Source organism: Haliotis rufescens, unplaced genomic scaffold (genome assembly GCF_023055435.1).
Source record: "Haliotis rufescens isolate VD_foot unplaced genomic scaffold, xgHalRufe1.0.p SCAF_1, whole genome shotgun sequence".
In the NCBI taxonomy this organism is placed as follows: Eukaryota; Metazoa; Mollusca; class Gastropoda; order Lepetellida; family Haliotidae; genus Haliotis; species Haliotis rufescens.
In genome coordinates this window covers 18,131,472-18,151,497 of record NW_025963779.1, presented here as the reverse complement: position 1 = coordinate 18,151,497, position 20,026 = coordinate 18,131,472, and the positions used below count along the sequence as shown (strand labels likewise).

At 41.4% G+C, this 20,026-nt stretch overlaps 1 long non-coding RNA gene across 1 annotated transcript; it reads right to left on the bottom strand.

Annotated features, from left to right (window-relative positions):
* Window positions 1–1,446: 1,446 nt before the first annotated feature.
* On the bottom strand, window positions 1,447–2,593 carry LOC125372319. Its single transcript, XR_007218059.1, has 2 exons — window positions 1,902–2,593; window positions 1,447–1,508 (listed from the first exon to the last, which is right to left on the bottom strand). It is a non-coding gene; the product is annotated as an uncharacterized LOC125372319 (long non-coding RNA).
* Window positions 2,594–20,026: the final 17,433 nt, after the last annotated feature.

Below are 20,026 nucleotides of genomic sequence, written 5' to 3'. Positions count from 1 at the left end.
AAAATAAAATAAAAGCCCTTTACCTCCCACCTGACTTTTGAGAAACATTATTTTTTTATGCAGCCTTAAAAAGTCTGAAAAAGATATAATAAAATTGTCGTATTTATTAAGTTTAGGACAACTAGCAGGTTCCGGTTCAATTGTTGTTTTTTAATAAGGTCATATGAGATTAGTAACTCTGAACATTGACCACGCTGATATGGATCTGTAACTGTATAGATATATTTTTTCATACGACCGCTGCAAGGACACACTATTGACTGCACCTTAAAGAAGGGCTGTGTTGTTTTTTGTATGAATGTTACGTTATCCAAATACTATTCATTGTTAAATAAATGTTATACATTTATATTCTGTAAATATAACGGTCACATATATTACATACTACAATGCATGGAACAATAAAGGAATTCAACAGCCTGATCAAAGCATTTATTGGTCTTTGACTATCTTCATTTCATTTTAGTCACATTCAAGACTGTTTTTTCATATTTCGTTCATTTATCGAAGGGTATCAGCTCGAAACAAGTCAAACCGTGTTGCGTAGCTGAGCGATTATATACAACATCTGTGTTATCCTTAAAAAATGCACACAAAATATAAAGCAATCCTTATAATTACGAAGTTAGTCGTCCTTTCGTAGATTTATAAAAAAAAGGTTTGTCGAGTACGTGCTGGGGCCTGGTAACGCGTGAAGATCCGGGGTAGAATAGGTCTTCAGCAACCCATGCTTGCCGTAAAAGGTGACTATGCTTGTCGTAAGAGGCGATTAACGGGATCGGGTGGTCAGGCTCGCTGACTTGGTTGATGCATGTCATCGTATCCCAATTGATTGGGTCGATGCTCACGATGTCAATGAATTGTCCGGTCGAGACTCGATTATTTACGGACCGCCATCATATAGCTGGAATATTGCTCGGAGTCCGGCGTTAAACAACAAACAAACAAATTTTGGGGCCTGGTCCAATAGCGGTGCAAGGATATATGCTGTAATGTACGCCCTGTCTCACATAGTGTTACTTCGCATCTCCTACAGTGATACCTTTCACAAAAAATGTCACGGGCCTTAATTCAATTTAGTTCGTATTAATAATCATTTGATCGTATTTCAGTAATGCTTCATAATAGTTTTAGAGGGATCTAAGCAATTGAGGAAACATTTGAAAATGTTGACTCGGTCTCCAACTGAAGTACCGCACCCCTGTCCACAACGCTGCCGAGCTCACAGGCAGTGCATACTACCTTCGCTAGACGTTAGTATCACTTCAGATATCGATGAGAGGAGCTTGCTATGCTTATCATCAACAGTAGGGCATCACAACATGTTAACGTTCACGATTCACGAGTCTGATAGTGACTGAGAGAAGATGGGATGAAAGTTAAAAGAGGACTTCCTATGAATGTAGCAGTTTAGTGAAGGTCTTTTTATAGCGAACAAACACATGCTACGGGGTTGAGGTCTTTATTGCGATGCGTCGAGTGTGATAAGGATCTATATATCATACACCCTGAAACACATAATAACACAATAAATACTAAGTAAAACATTATCATTAATGCTAGATACATAGCATAGGCTTATTACAAGTAATTATTTACATATATTAGTCATCCATTAAACACAAGATAGACTGAACCTTAAACGATTATACTAGAACATATACAGTATGTACATGATCAACAATACCGACATTCAAGGGAGATAACTCCTTGACTTTCATTTGACTATAATATATACACAATATATATACATAATATAAATGCATAACGCTTACACATTCTGCATAAACATATACAATACTTTAAGACAGAAATTAATGATATGATATTACATTAAATGTGGTCATCACAATTAGATTACATTGTAAGTCTTAGACAAATATAAATAACACAATGCATACCCTGTGGGTGATACAAGGGTGTGGATCCCAACTGCCTATATGGCAACACCATAGATTATCTGAATAAACAATACATAGACTAAAACACTATTTAACATTTAATATATTGAACAAAGTAATACACACATTTTCTTTACAATGATTTGCATTGTATCACATCTAAATCTCTACATTACAAAGCTTATTAAAACACTCTTGAGGTAAAACACTTTCACACATATTTCATTGAAGTGATAGAATACATTTTAGTGATAAAGTATGGATGTTTAGCTTATCCTATGCAGATTTAAATATTTAGACATAAATCAACATTTATGTTAGATTACATACATTTAGTTTACTTCATATAACACTTTGAACATACTGTATTATTTAAATACAACACAAGATATAGATTATAACTATTTAACTCACCTGATTTAATATTCTCTCTTTACACTTTGCTGGTCTGAGCAGTTCTGTCAGTTTATGTGCTGAGAGAGTATGCAGTGTAATCAAAGCATGCAGTTTAACAATAGGTGTTAGCTTGGCCAATCAGCAAATGAAGCTTCTGGCCATGGGGCAGTTAGTAGGTAAGACAGGTCAGATACACTTTGTTTTAGCTGACTGAAACGGACAACTAGTTATATATGATAAATATACGTAAAAACCTAAAATGAAATTAAAACAAATATATACAAAAACTACATCGGCCACATGAATATTATCACATTTAAAGTAAAATTATGTGTCATATCCTTTAACACCAGCGAGACGTGCTTCCGTATTGACGAAGCCCGTCTGCGGTTGGCCGGGTCGTGGGTTTTCAAATTTGCATGTGTTTGTGACGGGTTCAACCGGGTAGGCAGGATACACCTGGTATCATGACTATTTGATAGTGATTCATAAACACATGTTTAGGATGTAGTCGGACTCGCACAATGGACTCTGGAAAGGGTTTTGCTTATATTCCACTTCATACATCCAGCCTCCATTACATTTTCTGTGATGTATTCACGAAGGCAGGGGGAACTAAGATGTTCTCTTTCACATGGTATCCAGGAACAAAACACCTCGTAAATAACAGAATGAACTAACATCATTTGCTTCGTAGCATGCACATTGACAGCTGAACTATCAGTAGGGCTGAGGTTGTTTCTGTTTTCGAAGAATTGCTTATCTGGTTTAATGATGACCCTTTCAAAACACAGCATTGATTATGCATGTTACCCCTCTGTGATGGAGCTCTGGACTCCTGTTTATACCCCCACTTCCAGTATTGATGCTGTATCTTTTTCGTTGGCATTTATATAAGCTTGAACACCGTTATATCGAATTGTGATGTTGTTGTTTGTTGCTTAACGCCGAACTCAGCAATATTCCAGCTATATTACGGCGGTCTGTAAATAATCAAGTCTGGACTAGACAATCCAGTGATTGACATCATAAGCATCTATGCAATTGGGTTACGATGACATGCATCAACGAAGTCAGCGAGCCTGGCCACCGGATCACGTTAGTCGGTTCTTACAAGCATAGATTGCTTTGTTTGTCAATAAAGCCATCTCATTATTGAATAGAATATAGTGTCATATTGTCGTAGAATAGAATAGAAGTTACGTACGGTTTAACTGTAACACTGTTATATGTTATGTTACAAATGTTGGTTCATTAACATGACAATTATATACTTTGTAGCAGTGATAACGTTTCTTGCTCACCTAATATTCGTTCTGGTATCATTACTAATTGACAGAGATTCATAACTATATGTTAATGATATACTTGGAATTGTACAGTGGTCCCGTTCTAATCACAAACACATGGAAGTGATATGTTCACATGTAAAAACAAACGCATTTGGAAATTCCTTCACGTGTCTACCTATCGAAAATACATCGAATTCATGAAAATAGATTTTCCGTTTTAAGCACTTGGTGCATAAATAATCATTGTATTGTAGATATATTTGTTAGTAGTTTGTAGAATTTATATACCAGGTCACCGAAACTGATGGTACGATTGGTGGCAATGTGGTCTTCCCCCTCAAGTCTGATATAAATAATCAACGGAAATGATGAAGATGAAAATAAGGAAACAGAGGGAAGCTGCAGCTGAGGCGTGCCTTGAAACCGGTTCGTCATAGAGCGAGAAACGTCATGATTGACATTCATTATTTCATCAGCGATGAGAAGTTCATGAACAGGAAGGCTCAGTGTTCAAAGCCATTGCACTAACAATGACAATAAAACAGCACGTGCACGAAACTGTGAGGATAATTCATTCTGTAAGACAAAGGCCGATGTATGCGTGTTTCTAAGCATTTAAAATAACAGTTGGAAAGATAGTTATTGATATTTCCATATTGCTAAGCCTTCAAATAAACCTTAAATTGAAACGTTCGCACATTTGCATCCCTTCGGCCAACACAGACAGCACACACAATATATGTTTTGTTTGTTTGTTGTTTAACGCCGCACTCAGCAATATTCCAGCTATATGACGGCGGTCAGTAAATAATCAAGTCTGGAACAGACAATCCAGTGATTGACATCATGAGCATCGATCCACGCAAACGGGATACGATGACATGCATCAACCATGTCAGCGAGTCTGACGACCCGATCCCGTTAGTCGCCTCTTATGCTAAACATAGTCGCCTGTTACAGCAAGCTTAGTTGCTGAAGAACTATTCTATCCCGGATCTTCACGGGTCTGGTTTAATGAAATCCTCTTTAGACCACAGCATTGATTATGCATGGTACACCTCTGTCATGGAGCCCTTTCATCCTGTATATACCTCAACGTCCAGTATCGAGGCTATATATACCTTTTTCGTGGGCATTTATATTCGCTTGAACACCGATGTGTCGAACAAATCCATATACGATCTCATTCATATAATGTTGCTGTTGCTGAATACCTACCCGTGCTTGCCATAAAGAGGGCTCGATGGTGTAAGGTGTTAACCCTTTATATTAGATACTCTCTGATCTGTCAGTAACGTCCCCGATATGGGTTTCTGGTTTAAGTCAGGAAAAGTACCCCTAGTTGCTTTGCATGCCAGAGTACTGTGTACGAAGGTTCGAATCCCAGATGATAATGCTTCCTGGATTGTCAGCTCCATACCCAGTCTTGTGAGTTTCACCCAAGTGCTACACGTAAACGACCTGCATCACTTCAGCTTCCCCCCACTTCAAACCAACACTCACTCAATCAGCGCAATGTCGTATCTGAGAAACAATGGAAATATTACATCGACAATATGTTCGTTTTACCCTCAACCTTGCTTATATGCCGTTTACACATGCTACTTGTAGGTTAGGGAAGCTGAAGGCGAAAATAGCCACTCCCACACTCAGATGTCATGACCAAATATGTCCTTTTGAACTCACCACAACACATCATATGATCGAGTCATTAAGTAGCTTTAATTTGTGTCCGCATGTGTGGCACAGAGGAGAGATGATCGGAGACCTGCGATGCATGTGATGCTTGCTGAAAGTGTTACGTTGGGTGCACTGTTTGTTTTCCTCATACCAAGATCAACCAGCAATGGTAAGTGAACTGTTAATACCCCCCCGTGAAGAGTAAGACATTAGCCCCCTTTTCATAGGCGTCGTCGAAAGGGATCGGGTGGTCAGGTTCGCTGACTTGGCTGATGCATATCCAGTGTTCGAAATACCTGCCTGCCCGAACGTCCGAGACGGGTTGATTTCAACTCGGGCTGCCAGATTTTCAAATCCCCCTGCCCGACGGTCGGGTTATATTTCATATGTGACAATATTCTAAATATTTCCCGATGATAATCATTAATTCACATGTAAAGATGAATGATAAAATGTAACCAAAAAGAAATCCTGTTAGGTTATCCTGAGTAACATATGATTATAGTTGGCAGGCAGGTTTTGGTCAGGGCTGGCAAGTATTTCAACTAGCCAGTCCTGTGGTCTGGCTGAAATTTTTGGGAGTTTCATACCCTGGCATATCATCGTATCCCAACAGCGATCATCATCATGCCAATCACTGGATTGTCTCGTCCAGACTCCATTATTTGCAGACAGTCGTCATATACAGCTGAAATATTGCTGAGTGCGGCGTTAAATAACAAACAAACAAACAAACAAACAAACAATAACCTCTTGTAGCGCGTAGGGTCAGCGTGAGGAACGTACTCAACTGCCAGGGCAAAGAATGTATACACCCATGTTTGATGGTGGCCCAAAATGAAACAAACAAGAAATGGTTATTCCATGGTGATGTATTTGATACGGGTATCTCTCTTTGGACCTTAAGATTGCAGTGTGTCAGAGATTGTTTTGGTCGAATCCAAATTCCATTTGTATGCTTTCGTTTAGTTTAGACACACAATAATGATGGTCATCGTGCATTTCCATGGAAATACCCCATTTTTCCAAAACGGTTCAGACAAGGCTTCAACGAGCAAACAGGGGGCGGTCGGGTAGCCTAGTGGTTAAAGCGTTCGCTCGTCACGCCGAAGACCCGGGTGCGATTCCCGACATGGGTACAATGTGTGAAGCCCATTTCCGGTGTCCCCCGCCGTGATATTGCTGGAATATTGCTAACAGCGGCGTAAAACCATACTCACTCACTCACTCAAAGAGCAAACATACATCTTTATGCAAATTGTGCGAGTGGCGGGTGCTGCTTGCCCTTTTTGCAAACACCTGGTGTCATCCATTCATATAATCTTCATCACCACATATTATTTACAATGTTCTTCAAACATTTCTTCCAGAATTGGTCAAGAGTATGTTTGTAGTGGAAACAACTCCAACTGGTACCATCCACATGTGCAGGGTGGGTATCGCCATCAACTGTACTCGCCTAGCGATCACTGCTCCCTATGCACGGAGTGTCGCGTATGATCCAATAGATGACCATGTCTACTGGACGTACTCGGAATTCATAAACAGGATCCGATCCTCTGGGCAGAGCTATGAGCACAAGTGGTTCCACTTTGACAGAAGTAAGATTCACCTGATCAAATGTGCTAAGTTGGAGTTATATATTTCACATTTGGACGGTGAAAAGTCAATAGAAAGGAAGTCAAATTAAAGTGCATGGATTAGACCGTTACCAGAATCAAAGGACCCGTGGAGATCGGGTGGTTAAGCTCGCTGACTTGATTGATGCATGTCATCGTATCGGCGGTCGGGTAGCCTAGTGGTTAAAGCGTTCACTCGTCACGCCGAAGACCCGGTTTCGATTCCCAACATGGGTACAATGTGTGAAGCCCATTTCTGGTGTCCCCCGCGTGCTATTGCAGGAATATTGCTAAAAGCGGCGTAAAACCATACTCGCTCACTCACTCATGTGCGTGGATCGATGTTCATGATGTCAATCACTTGATTGTCTGGACTCGATTATTTACACACGGCCGTCATATAGTTGGACTATTGCTGAGTGCGGCGTTAAACAACAAATAACCTGACCTAATCAAAAGTTTCCAGCATGGCGTGTTCGGAGAACTTGTTCAGTTTAGTTATAATGTCCTGAGGCATAAAATGACAATTGCGTAATTTTACTCGATTAACAAGGCGCCATAGTGTCGGAAATTATTTCTGTTAATAACCCCAGTATTTGCTTCTAGTTTTAGTAACTACTCATTGGCTGCTCATATACTTACCACATGGATGTGAGTGTCAGCGTTGTAAAATAAATAGCCGTCGCAAGCCATTTGAATTATAGTAATTGATATTGGAATTATTTACTACATAATGCATGTATTCCCATCTCTTTTAGAGTCTAGTCACCGTCACTGTGGTAGTGCATCCGACCGGAGTGCGGAAGGTCCGGGGTTATATCCCGGCCGCGTCATACCAAAATACGTAAAAAAGATGCTACTTATTGTTTCCCTGCCTGGCGCTCGGCATTAAGGGGCTAAAACAAGGACTGGTCAGCTCAGAGTCAGTATACAGTGTCTGAGTAGGGTATTCATGTTAAACTGCGGCATGGTATCTCAGTGTGCTTGCACTATAAATCGGCATCAGTCGATGAAGCAGCCACACACACACGTACATGCACGTCGCTATATAAGTGCAATAACCTTGGACGCGACGTTAAACCCCATTTCACCTCGTTTACAGTAAAATCCGGTTGTAACGATCTGCGCCGAAGTTGAGATGTTGTTCGCTTCAACCGTTCTTCGTTATAAACAAAATGGCAGTAACGTTATGACAATCTTTCATTTCACAGAACCATCTGCTGTTGCCATTGACCATTCCTCGAGGTTGATGTTTGTGCTGTTCTCCTCTGGCAACTCATCCTTGCGGTCAGTGTCCCTACAGACAAGACGCCAAACGGAGATCCGTACCCGAAGTACCGGCCTGTAGGGCCTCGCTGTGGATTCACTCATGAAGTAGGCAGGCACTGAGTCTAATGCTCTCTAGAATCGCCATATTGTCATTAGATTTACATATAAATTTATGTGTGACGCACGTTTCGAAACTAAAAATTAATGTATCAAATATTTGTTTTTAGTTTGTTAATTGTTTAACGCCACACTCAACAGTATTCCAGCTCTATTGCGTTGGTCTGTAAGTATTCAGTTACTGACTGAGCATCGATCTACGCGAATGGGATACGATGACGTGCATCAACCAGCCGGCGAGCCTGTCCACCTGATTAGTCACCTCTTACGACAAAGCATCGGGAATGAATGAATGAATGAATTTACATAATTAATGCAAAATGTACATTGCAGTGTTACTTTGCAGGAAGATATTTCTAGCAGACGCTACAAGACTCACCATGATGAGATATGACGGAACCGCGCGTGACACACTCGTCAGAATAAATGTCGACTATCACGTCGGGATGGCATTTGACCCGGAAGGTATCCTGTCTTAATGTTTTTATCGGTCTGTTGGTAATCGGATGTTGAATTAATTTGTAATTTGTTTTTCAGTCTACAGTCAACAGAATTCTATATATGTCAGACCGGACTGTAAATTATTGTCCCTCGCCGTCGGGTACAGTGGAACACGTTTTCCATCTCGCCGTCGGGTACAGTGGACACGTGTTCAATCTCGCCGTCGCGTACAGTGGAACACGTGTTCCATCTCGCCGTCGGGTACAGTGGACACGTGTTCCATCTCGCCGTCGGGTACAGTGGAACACGTGTTCCATCTCGCCGTCGGGTACAGTGGACACGTGTTCCATCTCGCCGTCGGGTACAGTGGACACGTGTTCAATCTCGCCGTCGGGTACAGTGGAACACGTGTTCCATCTCGCCGTCGGGTACAGTGGAACACGTGTTCCATCTCGCCGTCGGGTACAGTGGACACGTGTTCCATCTCGCCGTCGGGTACAGTGGAACACGTGTTCCATCTCGCCGTCGGGTACAGTGGACACGTGTTCCATCTCGCCGTCGGGTACAGTGGACACGTGTTCCATTCATCAAATCACGGAGCATGACTGATTCCCATATGTGTCCGCTCTTAACGACAAGCACGAGGCACTGGGGTCACCGCTCATCGAGAATCCCTAGGGGTCAATGTTAAATTAACATTGATACATTGATTTCTGATCCAATATACATATAGACTGAGACCAACGTTTCATCGATGTCAGCTTCTATATTGTGGCTAGACACACAACGCTTCGGAGTATGTACTTCCTTCCTTATCGTGTGAAATAACATAATTTATTATATGCTTAAGTGTGAGAGACTGTGTTTTCTGGGAAAAATGATATTTTCACTGCAGTGAACATAACACTTGATATTTCACTTCTGTGAACATAACACTTGATATTTCACTGTTGTGAACGTAACACTTTGACGGAACTATTGTCATACAAGAGTTACCTCCCCTCAAATTGTCTCCCGTTATCATAAGTGTCTGGCCCGTACACAAACTGTTGACTTCCTTTTTCACGTTTGTTCAACATTGACAAGGCAATTTAATAACAGATGGTCATTTATGGAGTTAATATCGCCTCAGGCCGTTTGTTATTCTTTTGAAAATGTTTCGTTATAAACTGTAACTCGTCAATCGAGACTGTTCGTTTCGCAAAGCGCCTCGTCGTCTCGTAGTTTTCAAGAATATTTTTTGTTGAAGTTGATTTTGTAAATAGTCATATCTCTATGTATGATACAGAATCGTGACCCTAAATACTTTTGGTTACTTTTGTTTATATTTTTTATGATTTTGCAAACACGAAACTACTTTTTTCGTCGCAAATACAAGTGTTTGGCGAACCGCCCCTGTGTGTTAGGTAGGGAGAATTTACGTTTCAAGGTTTTACATTTGTAATGAAATAATTTAATTTTCCGGTAGAGAAACATGATATTTCACTCCTTTCGACAGATGGAATAATCTCTATCTAGTGTCATACACACTGCACACCCAAGCCAGGTATTCGGTTCACTCCTTTCAACAGCACCTAATTGTAGACAATGTTTGTTCCAGGCCAGACGTTATACTATAACCTATGGACGTTGAAGACATTTAGATCTGTGAACATTCACACAAGGGACACTACAACATACTCCTTCAACTGTCAGTATCTGTCTATGGCCCTCTATGAAGGCGTGTTGTACATGACAGCATTAAATGAAAGGTTTGTGGCGTGCCCAAGGGACGCAACTCTGCACAGCGTTGTAAGGCGACTAAAGGGATCGGGTGATCAGGCTCGCCCACTTGCTTGATTGCATGTCATCGTATTACAATTGCGTGGTTCGATCCTCATGACGTCAATCAGTGCATTTTCTAGTCCAGACTCAATGGTATTACTAAGTGCGGTGTTGAACAAAAACAAAAGCAAACAAAATTTCAGTTTTTATATTGTATTGGCGAGGAATAATTTAACGTAGTAAGTTATAAAAAGGGAGAGATCAGGTTTTTATTAGTATTAATTATTATCTTAATGTCTTTTTTAATTTTTTACTGTAGGGGGAGGATAAATCCGAAAAGTTATTAACCTGTGTTGTGTGACAATGTCGAGAATCAGTCCCGAAAAAATTATCATAAAGGTGTCGCACAACAAAATAATCAACCAAACACCAGTCTTTGTTACTTCAGGGATGAGGAAAGAGGACGATTGTACATACGCATGTGAAATTGACGAAATGGGTGAGAATGCATGTTTAACATGAAATATTTCAATGTAAAACTATCTAAATATGGCTCGTCAATAGAAAACAAATGCAAACCTTCCACCTTAAACAAGTATGACGTGTAAGCGTTATTTCTATGTTATATGTATGTACCCTAGGGATCTGTTCTTTGAGGAAGCGGCAGAAATAGTACAAAAAGAGTGAGAGAGTGAGTATGGTTTTACGCCACCTTTAGCAATATTCCAGCAATATCACGGCGGGGGACACCAGAAATGGGATTCACACATTGTACCTATGTCGGGAATCGAACCCGGGTCTTCGGTGTGACGAGCGAACGCTTTAACCACTAGGCTACCCGACCGCCCAGTACAATAAGAAACAATGCAAGCTGTAATAACACGTCAACGCCAGACGTAACAGATAACATAGGTGTTTGTCAACATGTTTTGTTTGTTTGTTTGCTTGTTTGTTGTTTAACGTCGGACTATTAAAGCAATATTTGAGCAATATGACGGCGATCTGTATTTAATCGCGTTTGGACCAGACAATCCAGAGACTGACATCATGAACATCGATCTGCGCAAGTGGGATACGATGATATTCATCAACCAAGTCATCGAGCCTGACCACCCGAGTAAAAGGCGACTAACGGGATCGGGTGGTCAGGCTCGCTGACTTGGTTGATGCATGTCATCAATCCCAATTGCGTGGATCGATGCACCTGATATAAATCACTGGATTGTCTGGTCCAGTCTCGATTATTTACAGACCGCTGTCATATAGCTTGAATATTGCTGAGTGCGGCGTTAAACTACAAACCAAACCAAACCAAACCAAACCAAACCCTTACCAGCATGGGTATTTTTGTTTGTCCACAAGCATATTATTAAAGAGAAGGTAGCGGCATATTGTCGTAGAATAGAAGTTAAACAGCTGGGTAATGTTACAATTGTTGGTTCTGGAACATCGAGTTATGTAAATTGTAGCAATGATAACGTTTCATGCGCAAAAGTTGTTTCAACAGGGTTGAACAGTCAAGGCCCTTGTAAAGCTTTGAAAAAGACTTACAGCAGGCATGTGGACGATAATTTAAAGTTCCTTGACAAAAGTTATGCCTGATGCAATTCTCTATTTTGTCTTGCACCATGTGTTCAGGCCATCAGTTGACTTGACTTTGCATGTATTTGTGACGGGTGACAACGGCGAGGCAGAATACACTCACCTTTCCACAAACACCTGGTATCATGACTGTTTGATGGTGATTCATGACTACATCCTTGTGATATAGTCAGAATCGTACATAGGACATGCTTAGCAGTAATTTAATAATTATGATTTTGAAAATGGTTTTGTCGCTCATCTTTAGTACCATTAAAGTGTTTGTACCACGCCGCATGAGTCCTCTTCTTCCCAGTAACCTAAGAAGTCAGCCAGACAGATCGGGGGAAAATCCAGTGATTGACATCATGAGCATCGATCTACGCAATTGGGATACGGAGACATGCATCAACCAAGTCAGCGAGTCTGACCTCTCGATCCCGTTAGTCGCCTCTTACGACGAACACAGTCGCCTTTTACGGCAAGCATGGGTTGCTGAAGACCAAATTGCATGCAGTTCTATATTGATATTGATAATCATGTGTGCACTGGATTCTGGAACGATAAAGAAATCTAGTCAAATTACTTTCAGAGTCTAAGGACGGGTCATTCGGTTCTTGGACTACTTCTCCTCCTGCTTCTCAGACAAGCCCCTGGGGGGTGGGATGCAAGCAGGGGTGGATCGAACTTACTGGTTAGCGTTTAATTTCCTTATCTCGGTAGATTGGTCAGTGTGAACGCCGCATCGACATTGTTTCAGGCATAAAGCAGCGAGAAGAAATATCGTAGGACAAGACCTGTAAACATGTCACTATTTAGTGTTTAAACCCATGTGCTGAGACAAATATACATCCTGTAAAATTTCAAAGATGACAAAAAAAAGATAATTTATTTCAATGTAAAACTATCTAAATATGGCTCGCCAATAGAAAACAAACCTTCCACCTTAAACAAGTATGACGTGTAAGCGTTATTTCTATGTTATACGTATGTACCCTAGGGATCTGTTCTTTAAGGAAGCGGTAGAAATAATACCAAAAAGAGTGAGTGAGTGAGTATGGTTTTACGCCACCTTTAGCAATATTCCAGCAATATCACGGCGGGGGACACCAGAAATGGGCTTCACACATTGTACCCATGTCGGGAATCGAACCCGGGTCTTCGGTGTGACGAGCGAACGCTTTAACCACTAGGCTACCCGACCGCCCCAGATGATTTAGATGTTAGATGTTGTGTTATTATGACTATTGATATATGACATTATGCAATACAAATTCTATTTGAACAAGATTTATCTAGTTCATGCAATGCAGTCAGCACTGATCCATCTGTTCCCATATTAAAACACTACTTTTAATTTTAGAAGGCAAGCCTGTTCTCTGGACACTGGTGGGTGGGTGTGGTCTGCTCGCCCTTCTCGTGTGTGCACTGGTAGTGGTCTTATGCAGATGTAATAGGTATCTATGGTATACTACCATGTCATATGATTTCTATACCATGATAGTAAAAAAGGATTATAAGCACGAGTCGTTTAAAGTCGTTTAGAGTTCCAAAGCTTCAATAGAAACGATGGTGTGATTTTATCAATTACTAAATGTCATTCTGGATGATAACACTATGATAAGGTCATGTTTATGTTTGAGACCAACTTAATATTGTGTGGGAACATCATGTTTATGTTTGAGACCAACTTAATATTGTGTTGGTACATCATGTTTATGTTTGAGACCAACTTAATATTTTGTGGGTACATCATGTTTATGTTTGAGACCAACTTAATATTGTGTTGGCACATCATGTTTATGTTTGAGACCAACTTAATATTGTGTGGGTACATCATGTTTATGTTTGAGACCAACTTAATATTGTGTGGGTACATCATGTTTATGTTTGAGACCAACTTAATATTGTGTAGGTACATCATGTTTAGATACATGAAAAAAATCAAAATGGCCGTTCTATGTAAATAGATCAAGACTTCCATGTGTTAATAATTGCCGCCTATAGGAGTGGCAACATTCTGTATTATATCATGATTGAATAATGACTGTAGCAATGATATCTTTATGTCATAGCATTTCATTGTAGAAAATTGACGCGGCTGAGAATAAATCAGAATAAGGACAGAAGTTGTATGAAGATGGATGACAAAGCGTATCAGGAGTACCTCACGGCACAGGACGCACAGGAGAGTAGTGACAACACGTACGAAGTGATCTGAGAGATTTTAATGGAATCTACATTCAGTACCTTAGGCTTAAGTCACTGGGCGTGATATGTTTGTATCGTTGCTCGTTCCAGATGGCAAGGATTCAGTGAAAAAAATCAGTTTACCTTGAAAAATCAGTCATACTTAATGTCTTCTGAGATCAGTGATGTAAGTATCTACAACAATTAACAGTACATGTATATAATACAAACAACCCAACCAACTCTCTGCTGGAATGTGTGGTACCAATCATTCGATCGGGTAAAAGTCATAAAGTGTATGGGGGCACGGGTGGCCCAGTCATCTAAGGCGCCGCGATTCGCTGTGCAGAGTGCGTCCCTTGGGCACGCCAGAAACCTATGATTGTGGGTTCGAATCCCGGTTTGCCCCAATTATGTTTCTAGGTTTGTCAGCACCATACCCGTGCTCGTGGGTTTCACCGAAGTGGTAAACGCCTGAGACCTGCATCACTTCAAATTTCCTCCCACATTAAGGTGACACGCCGTGATATAACTGTAATACTGTTAAAAGCGGCGTTAAAACCAACTCACTCACTCAACTTGTGTTGTCTATGCAATTATTATATCTTATCCATGGGAAGCGCTTCTGCACATTCAAGTTGTTTAATACAATATGTTTTTATTAAAATCTATTTCAATGTGTTGCTACCATTTTCTCTATACCCTTTTATCTCGTTTATAATAAAACACCTTAATGTTCCCCTTCCTAATCTAACGCTATAAGATTTCAGATCATAACCATGAGATACAACGTTCTCTTATATTTCAGTGACATTGTGTATTCATTGTGACCTAATTATAAGAAGATGAGGTTTTTACTGAAAGTGTTAATCAATCCGCATATACAGTGAATGAGTATGGTTTTACGCCGCTTTTAGCACTATTCCAGAAATATCTCGGCGGGGACACCAGAAATGGGCTTCACTCATTGTACCCATGTTGGGAATCGAACCCGGGTCTTCGGCGAGACGAGCTAACGCTTTAACCACTAGGCTACCCGACCGCCCCCCGCATATACAGGGAGACAGTTACAATGAATTGCGATTGTACGTGTATTCGTGAACAAATTAAAAATCGTTAACCCAATTAATAACTATATGCAATATCTTCTCTTAAGGATCTCACTTACGGATTAGACATTTTACAAGGTATTAGTGAGAAAATGGGAATTATTATAAGAAGGTTTTTTTCTGAATTGTTTCCAATCGTCATAATCAAAGACAAACGGCAATATATAAATATAATGTTGAAATATTCGTAGTTCGGGACAACGAGAGTACCGACAGCAAAGCACACAATATGGGTTCTATAGGGACAAGAACGTTACATAGTCTTAAGCGATAACTTGAGACAACGTAGTTCGAGTTAAAGAGATTTCACTGTACTCCCAAACCCCGTTCCACATCCAGACAGAACCTTATATTTATTTATCATGTTTATAGTATGTGACACTCAAGAAATGCATTTAGTGCACATGGTAGAAGACGTTTTAACACTACGAAGTAGAAATTTCATATTAAGCTTTGCAAAATTATTTTTCTAATGGTTTAATTTTTAACTGTGAATATTGCACTCGTGCACAAACCGGTATGTTCATGTTCGCGTAGTAGCAGTTGCAAGAAGCGCTCATAAAAGCTTGTTTTCCTCAACGCATAGATACAAATGAAATGGATGTTCCCTTTGTTATTTTGTTAACACGTCACCCAAAGTGTATTTGTTGTAGTTTCATGTAACTGTGTTCACGTCCGCTTTTGAAGCATCGTAGTTATCTCCAATAAACGCCGGGCCTTCATTACCCGCCAGTTTTGCAAGATTGATAAAGGAGTAAGCGTGGGGAAGTTAAGAAATAACGGTGTGAGCGTGTGCGTGTGCATGTGCGTGCGCGTGCGATCCTGCAAAATAACCCCCGAGGGCGTCAAAAAGGCGCCCGGGCAACGTCATGAAGCGTCCGGGAGAATGATACTAAACAATAATGCTTTATGTATAAAATTGTGTTCTTTAATTTTAATAAAGTGGCAATAATGTGCATTCATTGGTTTAGACTTTGGAGTGAGTGAGTGAATGAGTTGGATTTCGCGCCGCTTTTAACACTATTCCAGTTATATCACGGCGTGTCAGCTTAATGTGGGAGGATAGCCCGAAGTGACGCAGGTCTCAGACGTTTACCACTTCAGTGAAAACCACGAGCACGGGTATGTTGCTGACAAACCTAGAAACATAATCGGGGCAAACCGGGATTCGAACCCACAATCCTTTGTTTCTGGCATGCCTAAGGGACGCAACTCTGCACAGCGAATCGCGGCGCCTTAGACGACTGGGCCACCCGTGCCCCCTTTAGACTTTGGACCTGATGGAGTGCAGCAGATACGTCCTAAAGTTCTGCTGAATTATATGGGTATAACTTTTATAGTGGTGATGTGTGGTTATTGAAACAGGATGGATACCTATACCTGTGGGGACACAGCCGTTTTAAAAGCGTGTTACCTGAAACGCTTGCTCCTGAATCCGTACAGAAAAGTGAGCATCACTGAACTGAGCGTAGTATGCACCACCACAACAGAGAAAACTGCACATCTGGAGCACATTGCATTGTTATTACTGCAAAAATGGGGAGATAACTCAAGACAGAGGCAAACTGTCACGGTTCAAGTGAGTGAGTGAGTTGGGTTTAACGCTGCTTTTAACGGTATTCCAGTTATATCGCGGTATGTCAGCTTAATGGGGGAGGAAAGCCCGAAGTGATGCAGGTCTCAGATGTTTACCACTTCGATAAAACCCACGAGCACGGGTATGTTGCTGACAAACCTAGAAACATAATCGGGGGAAACTGGGATTCGAACCCACAATCATAGGTTTCTGGCGTGCCCAAGGGGCGCAACTCTGCACCGCGAATTGCGGCGCCTAAGACGACTGGGCCGACCGTGCACCCGTCACGGTTGAAAAAAAGACGTTAATTCTTCACCCTACCTGCATATGTTCTAGTTTGAATAGTTTCTCCTGGTGAATCCAAACTGTCTCTTCTGAATTCGCATTAAAAGCGCAAGATATTCTTGTTATGTTTCCGTATTTTATATGGATGTATACACAAACGCAGGAAGGAAAATGAGGGCCCTGGTTACTATGGAAACAAAGTTCCCCCTGCCGGAATGTTATTTGTACGGAGGGACAAAAGAAAGTATACCGATTTTAAAACAAAATAAGCAATTAAACATTGAAAGTACTGTTGTTTGATTGTGTCTCTTTAACTATTACCCATTCCTGCAACAGTTTGTAAAAAGTAATCTGTGTCTGAGTAATTTTGTGTACAAATAACTTGGTTCAATGAAGACTGGGGTAAGAAATGAATTTGCAACCATATGGCCCTTACCATGTTTGAAATGTTGTACATTTGTGCCCAAAAAGCAAATTTATTGATTTTCAAAGATATGATGGCTTAGATACAAATCAGTAGTTTGGAACTGTATGCGAATTTTTTAATTTTCAAAAGTTTCAAATCAAACTATATTTAAAAAATATAACCACGTTGGGGTATTCTTCGAGAGTTCACTTACGCCAGTACAGTTTTTGTATTTTTTGTATATGATATCGCTAACATGAGATATTTTCAACTGAAAATCAAACTTGATAAAATCAGTTCAGAGGCATAGTTTCAAAGTTCCTCAGTCTGTATCGTATTTATTCCTAGTTGATGGGAACGGGCGTCACAGTTACATAATATATCCGTACATGGTTTCATTTTCTTCCGCGTCGGATTTTAAACCCGTCCGGTTCTCACGAAAAATCGAGAGAAAGTTATATTGTTGAAAACATCAAATTAGTGAAAGCTCCTTCAGCTTCAATGGAACCCATGCTTGCCGTAAAAGGCGACTATGCTTGCCGAAAAAGGCGACTATGCTTGCCGTAAAAGGCGACTATGCTTGTCGTAAAAGGCGACTATGCTTGCCGTAAAAGGCGACTATGCTTGCCGTAAAAGGCGACTATGCTTGTCGTAAAAGGCGACTAACACTGAGGATAGGGTGGTCAGACTAACTGACATGGTTGATGCATGTCATCGTATCCCAATTGTGTGGATCGATGCTCATGATGTCAATCACTGGATTGTCTGGTCCAGACTCGATTATTTACAGACCGCAGTCATATAGCCGGAATATTGCTGAGTGCGGCGTTAAACAACAAACAAACAAACAGCTTCAATCGCTCCATGGCTGACATAACGCCGATGCGACGTTAAGTGGTACTTTGTCACATGCCATGGTCTAGCATGCGTTTTGGGCAGACGAGGTAGAATACATGTATACTCACACACCAGTTGCCTTCAGAATCAGCTGTTTTCATCAGCAACATATTATTACGATTTGAAACCTCTGACCGATATGATTGAGAATTCTCAAATGTCACATTTGAATATTCCTTGAACTTCTTACTTGGATACAGCTCATTGTGTCCACCTCATCCTCGCTATTCATGGGTATGAATTATTTACATCTTGATTCTATTATGATACATACCCTTCACCCATAAGGAGTGAGTGAATTTGGTTTGACGCCGCTTTGAACAGTGTTCCAGTCATATCACGGCGTGTCGGCTTTATGTGGGAGGAAAGCCTGAAGTGACGCTGGTCGTATTCATTTACCACTTCGGTGAAACACACGAGCTCTGGTATGGTGCTGACAAGCCTAGAAACATAATCGGGGCGAATCGGGATTTGAACCCACAATCATAACCACCTCCGTTGTCTAGTGGTGGAGCGTCTGTCCGGAGTGCGGAAGGTCGGGGATTCGATCTCCGGCTTCGTCTTACCAAAAGACCTTAAAAGATGGCTACCCTGCCTGGTGCTTGGCTTGGCATCAAGGGGTCAAAACAAGAACTGGTCGGCTCGGGGTCAGTATAGTGGGGTATTCAAGTTAAACTGAGTCATGGTACCTCAGTGGGCAAACCACACACGCACGCACGCACGCACGCACGCACGCGCGCGCGCACACATACACACGCACGCACGCACACACATACGCACACACACACACACACGCACACACACATACGCACGCACGCACACACACACACACACACACACACGTTCATGCACGTCGCTGTGTGAGTGCAATAATCTTGAACGCGAAGTTAAATCCGTTTTACCTCATCTCACCCCACAAACAGGTTTCTGGCGTACCCAAGGGACAACAACTCTGCACAGCGGTTTGCGGCGCCTTTGACGCCTGGTCTACACGTGCCCCCGATTGAGAAGAAAATAGCCGCCCAATTAAATTACTCTCAGAACGAGAGACCTATTGTGCTATGTCAAAGATGCGTCAGATGGGGTCAAAACAAGAACTGGTCGGCTCGGGGTCAGTATAGTGGGGTATTCAAGTTAAACTGAGTCATGGTACCTCAGTGGGCAAACCACACACGCACGCACGCACGCACGCACACACACATACGCACACACACGCACACACACATACGCACGCACGCACACACACACACACACACACACACACACGTTCATGCACGTCGCTGTGTGAGTGCAATAATCTTGAACGCGAAGTTAAATCCGTTTTACCTCATCTCACCCCACAAACAGGTTTCTGGCGTACCCAAGGGACAACAACTCTGCACAGCGGTTTGCGGCGCCTTTGACGCCTGGTCTACACGTGCCCCCGATTGAGAAGAAAATAGCCGCCCAATTAAATTACTCTCAGAACGAGAGACCTATTGTGCTATGTCAAAGATGCGTCAG